Raw genomic sequence first — 6,233 nt, 5'->3', positions numbered from 1 at the left:
ATCGCCTCCACACCCGACTTTAGGGAATGTCCTGGCAAACTTGTAAGACAATACAGCAATTAGAGTCTTCATGTTACCACCCCTCACCCCAATGCTTTGATCCTCCAACATTCAAATCCCAGCCACATTTGTGAATCAGTTTTCTGTCCACTCCTCTGAAATGACATTGCTCCTTCTCTTGTCCACTTGCCAGGAAGTTCCTGGAAAGCACACTGTGTGGCTTGCTGATTTCAGGACACCTGGTACAAAGAAAGGCTCTAAAAAGGCTGCTGTGCAAAATGTGGGTCACAGACCCATTGCATCACCATCACTGGGAGCCTGTTAAAAACCCACACTCTCTGGTTTAAGAGGGTAAACTTTATGTTAAATATATATTACCAAGATTAAAAATTAGAATGCAGGGGTGCCTGGGTGGGTGTTTAAGTGTCTGACTTGATTTCAGTGCAGGTCACGATCTCCCAGTTTGTGAGTTTGAGCCCTATGTCAGGCTCACACTGTGGGTGCAGAGCCTGCTTGGGAATCTCTCTCTCCGTCCTTCCCCACTCATGCTCTACCTCCCTCTCTCTTTCTCTCTCTCTCTCTCTCAAAATAAATAAACTTTTAAAAAATTAGAATGCAGAATCTCAGGACCCACCTCAGACATACTGCATTTCAGCCAACACATTTTAACAAATTCCCAGGTGATGTGTTTACATTTTGAAAAACCCTGTATGTTGGATGTATAGTTACTCTTAAAATATAAATTCCCATCATTAGTTACTACTTCTAATCAAAGCATATACTTTATTTTTCTCCCTTACGTGGGAGGCTGCTTTTTATCTTCTCTTGGACTCCTTAATTTGCACGAAGAATGAAGAAATTGCAGTGGCAGGTGGCAGACTCCAAGGACAGCATGATGCCATGGCAACGTCTTCCATCAGTAACTTAATTTCATCTCTGCTTTTACATCTTTCTCTCCTCAGTCTTGAAGCTGGGAATTTTTTAATTTGGAACGAACCTAAGATGGCTTGTGGTTGCTATGCCAACAGCAAATGCACACTTCCTAATGGGCTTGAATCTCATAAAGGAAAGATAACAGAAAGTCAAAGAATTTTAGACCCCAAGGGGTTACAGAGAGACTGCATCCCCTCACCTGGCCGAAGAGGGCCTTGGGGTTGGGAGGTGAGTGAGGCTCCCTGCCTGCTGCATGGCAACCTGCCACCCTGCTTTGAACTCACACCTAAGTGAGCTTCTCCATCTGGTCAACCCAGGGTTTTAGGCAGGATTTGGGGACCAAAGGCAGGCTGAAAGACCCTTCAGGAGAATTGCTTTAGGTGTCTTTCTAGCCCCCCAAACACAGTAAATTCACTCACTTAGGGATGTCATAACAAAGTACCACAGCCTGGGTGGCTTAAACAACAGAGATTATTGTCTCAGAGTTCTGGAGGCTGGGAAGTCCGTGTCAGCAGGTTTGGATTCTCCTGAGGCCTCTCTCCTGGATGTGTAGATGGACTGTCACTTTCTCCCTGTGTGTGTCCGTGTCCTAGTCATTTTCTATCAGTGCAGAACCCAACATGGGGCTCGATCCCGCAAACCATGAGATCATGACCTCAGCTGAAATAATCTCTTATAAGGACACCAGTCAGACTGGATTAGGGCCCCTCCTAACAACCTCATTTTGTTTCTTTTGGTGGGGAGGGAAAGGGAGAGAGAGAATCTTAAGCAGGTTCCATACTCAGTATGGAGACTGACACAGGGCTTGATATCACAACTGGCCATGAGATCATGACCTGAGCCAAAATCAAGAGTTGGATGCTTAACCTACTGAGCCACCCAGGCACTCCCTAACAACCTCATCTTGACTTAATCACCTATTGAAGAATATCTCCAGGGGCACCTGGGAGGCTCAGTCGGTTGGGAGTCTGACTTCAGCTCAGGTCATGGTCTCCTGGTTCAAGAGTTCAAGTCCCATGTCAGGCTCTGTGCTGACAGCTCAGAGCCTGGAGCTTGCTTCTAATTCTGTGTCTCCTTCTCTCTCTGATTCTCGCCCCAGCTCACACTGTCTCTCTCTCTCAAAAAAAATCAATAAACATTAAAAAAAAAAAAAGACTATCTCCAAATACAGTCACATTTGGAGGGACACAATTTAACATGTAATAACTGGCCACACTAGATCCTCCAGGGAGGCTGGCCATGCCCTAATCCTCAGCCATCTCTGTGTGTGAGAGCCGTGCAGGTCCCGCTCCAGCACATGACAGCTAACATGCCACACTTTGTTCACACACAGTTCTGGAGAGACTCCCACAGGCATTGACACAACTGCAATGTCATGGATTCCATATTCCAAACCACGTTTGATGTGTGTAGCCTGATCCATTCACCTATGTTGGGCTGGAGTCCATAATCACCAGGCAGGCTTGCTGGCAGCTGTTGTACAACACGTTAAACACCAAGCACCATGCTATGTGCACAAGGTTCTCATGAATTCTGCCATCCCTTCTCCTTGGTGCTGTTTCCAGTGCACTGAACAACCCGGAGGAAAGAGCTGGACGTCTTAGAGCTCATTTACTCCTCAATCATCCTGCAGGAGTGGCTCCTTTAGCAAATGTTCCAAGCCCTGCAGATACAACTGAGAACAAACCATGTCCTTGCCCTCAGGTGGCTCACATCCTGGTGGGGGGAGATGGACAATAAACCAAACACAGAAGAAAACTGTGGTGGTGGTGGGGTGTTAAGGAGGAAAATCAAAGCTCGGTGGCAGGGTAGAGGGAGTGGTGGTCAAGAGCCCCTGGTCCCCAGACCCTGGAGGAGACAGCTTCTCTGGTGAGGACACATTCAAGCAGAATCCTAAAGAAATAGGGGCCTTCGAGGGAGAGGACAACAAGCACAGAGTCCCCTAGAAGGGGCAGCAAAGATGTGCTGAAGACGATTAAGCAAAGGAGGTGGTAGGAAAGAATTTAACCTCACCCCCAAAGAGCCTGTCCTTTGCCTTCTGCTTTGGGGAGGGAATTACTAAGCTCTAATGTTTGCCTGGGGGGCCTTTGGATAGCCTAACAATGTGATTTAAAGTAGGGACATCACACCAGATAATATTCAGGTGGAACTGACCACACAAGAAAAAACAAAATTGTGATTGGGGAGGGGGGCAGGGGACGGTGCTGTAGACTGAGATTGCTAGGAGGGCACTCGATCAATTACACCTGTGCAATGGAGCCCCATTAAAAGCTCTGAGCACCTGGCTCTGATGAACTTCTCTATTGGCAGCAAGGTGCGTGTGCCGTCATACATGACTGTCGGAGAGGGGGCTGTGTGTGGCTCCGTGGACAGGACAGCCGGCAGCTCAAGTTTGGCACTTTCCTAGATTTGTCCCTGGGTGCTTTCCTGCTCTTGGTTTTAATCTGCATCCCTTCTCTGCTATAAACTGTAACCGTGAGTATAACAGCTTGCTGTGAATCCCTCCAGTCAGCCTTAACTCAGGTTCATCTAGGGGACTCCCAACCAAACCTACAGCTGGGTGTCGGAAGTGGGGATGGTCCTATGCAGACTGGTCCCTCCAAACGGCATAGTTGGTCAAATGCAGGCACAGAAGTAGGAAATCAGGAGGAATAGGGATGCGCCAGGTCCCAGGGGGGCATTGGAAGGACTCTGGCTTTTAGTGCAGCGGAAATCTCCTGGAGGCTTTTGAGGAGTGACAGATCTGGCTCTTGTTCTCAATCAATGTATGAAGAGTAAAGGAGGCAAAGCTTGCTACTCACCTATAGCAATTCTCAAGACAAGAGATGAGAGGGGCCTGGGTGCTAGGCACTGGTGGCAGGAGAGGGACCTGTCGAGAAGCCACTGTCGGGCATGATGGGGAGAGCCAAGGTGAGGGGGCTCTGAGGTTTTGGCTGGGCTGGAAGTTTGGCTATGCCTTTTACTGAGGTGGTGAGGGCTGTGGCTTAACTTATTTAGAAAAATATATTTATTTGGGGAGTGAGAGAGCACACAAGTGGGAGAGGGGCAGAGATAGAGGGAGAGCAAGAATCCCAAGCAGACTCTGTGCTGTCAGTACAGAGCCCAACACAGAGCTCGATCCCATGAACCACAAGATCATGACCTGAGCCGAAGCCATGAGTCAGATGCCCAACTGACAGCCACCCAGGCACCCCAGGCTGTGGCTTAACTTAGGGCACACTGGCTTTGAGGTGTCCCCTAGAGCTCTGAGGGTGCTTTAGAGTACGCAGATGGCCTTGTATGCCTAAGATTTGGGGGTTGTGGGTCTGTGATGAGGCACAGGCTGGGAGGCATCAGGTTGTGTAAAGTGCTGCTTGACCACCAGCGAGACGTGGTTGAGCCCAGATGTGAGCTTTGGCAGTAAACAGGTGCAGTGATTGTGGAGGGAGCCCAGGAGTGGGAGGAGCCTGGCTCAGCTATTCCTGAGCAATCTTGCTCTGAAGAATTGAAGAGAAGCATGGTGATGGCGAAAGATGGAGATGACATTGTGTCTCCTATCCTGATGGGACAGCCCAGTAAAGCGGGGATTGAGGAGGCAGGTTAAAGAGGGCACTGTGACTGAAGCAGATATGCATGCCAGGGGGTGGGCTGCATGCACAGTGACACCCGGGTCTTAGAGAACAGAGCAATGTATGCATGGTGGTGGGCATGGGCCAGCAGAAAGGTTTAGTGTGGGAGCGTCGAGGAAGGCTCTCCTGCTGACATTCACACCTTCAGTAAAGTAGGACACAGAGATAGTCCAGGCAGAGGGAGGCACAGGATCACCTTTCAGGAAGGTGAGAATCCGAATGGCCACAACAGGTGGAGCAGGTGTAGGTTGGCCAGGAGGACTGCTCTGCCCTAAAAACTGGTCTCTCCAAGGGAAAACATTTCTGCAGCCATGCAGAGTCACATTACCTAGGACTGGGGTTCACCGGACAAGTATGTGGTGTGAAGAAGGTGCTAAAGGGAGGTGAACACATGAAGGAGGACAGCCACCAAGTAGGTAAATGGTGAGGACAGTGAGTTGTGGCTCCTAGCACAGATGGAGGCAGCTGTGGTCCAGATGTTAACAGGAGAGAGCCACAGAGCCCCATGGCTGTCTGAAATTGAGCTTATGGGTGGGGGGCGGGGGGTTGACAACAAGGACTAGGCCGTGGGTGGCAGACTGCAGGTCATGGTTGATAGACAACACCTCATGAAATCACATACAGTCATGTGCAGGATCTCATCAATAAAAATAAAACAGAAAAGGATTAAACAATGTTAGTGCATTGCACAAGAAAAGAGTATATATTAAATCATGAAATTTTTTTCATGTGTGTATTGGATCATAATGTAATATACATAAAGCATAAACTTTGCCATTTTAACTGTTCTTAAGTGTATAATCCAGTGGCATTAAGTACACTTACATTGTTGGGCAAGCATCCCTACTATCCCCCAAATTTCTCATTATCCCACAAATTTTATACCCATAAAATTTATTTTTTTAATGTTTACCCATTTTTGAGAGAGAGACTGCACATGCGAGAGTGTGAGCTGGGAAGAGGCAAAGAGGGAGATAGAGGATCTGAAGCAGTCGTCTGGAATTGGGTTTGAACTCACGAACCTTGAGATTAGGACCTAAACAGAAGTTGGATGCTTAACCAACAGAGCCACCCAAGCATTCCCTATAATTCTTTACTGTGGTCATAGTTTAAAACATTTGAAAGGCACTGGACAGTGGGCAGGAAGGTGGTCCATGGCTGGTGTCCTGCACAGGGAAAGATCCTTACAGGAGAGGTGACAATGAGTTCACAGGCCAAGGGCACTGAAAGAATCCTCCATGATTCACATACATACTTCAGTCACTTAGACCTTAAGGGAAAGATATAATCTCTAAGAATTAAGTTAGGAACCATAATGGAAAAAAACAATAGAAAATGTGGTGCAAAATTTTTCAAAGACTGAAGGATTCTGAAGAAACAGAGCATAAGTCATTGATGTGCCCGAACTACCACATAGTTACTTAGATATGTTAAGTTTAACATTCTGCAGCCACTAAAATTACTCATTAAAAATCGCAATAGAAAAATGCCCCTTCCAGGGGCGCCTGGGTGGCTCCGTCGGTTAAGCGTCCGACTTCAGCTCAGGTCACGATCTCGCGGTCCGTGAGTTCGAGCCCCGCGTCGGGCTCTGGGCTGATGGCTCAGAGCCTGGAGCCTGCTTCCGATTCTGTGTCTCCCTCTCTCTCTGCCCCTCCCCCATTCATGCTCTGTCTCTCTCTGTCCCAAAAATAA

This window comes from Panthera onca, chromosome D3 (genome assembly GCF_046562875.1).
Source record: "Panthera onca isolate mPanOnc1 chromosome D3, mPanOnc1 haplotype 2, whole genome shotgun sequence".
NCBI classification, from domain to species: Eukaryota; Metazoa; Chordata; class Mammalia; order Carnivora; family Felidae; genus Panthera; species Panthera onca.
The sequence above is the reverse complement of the archived record's forward strand: the minus strand, read 5'-3'. Positions refer to the sequence as shown.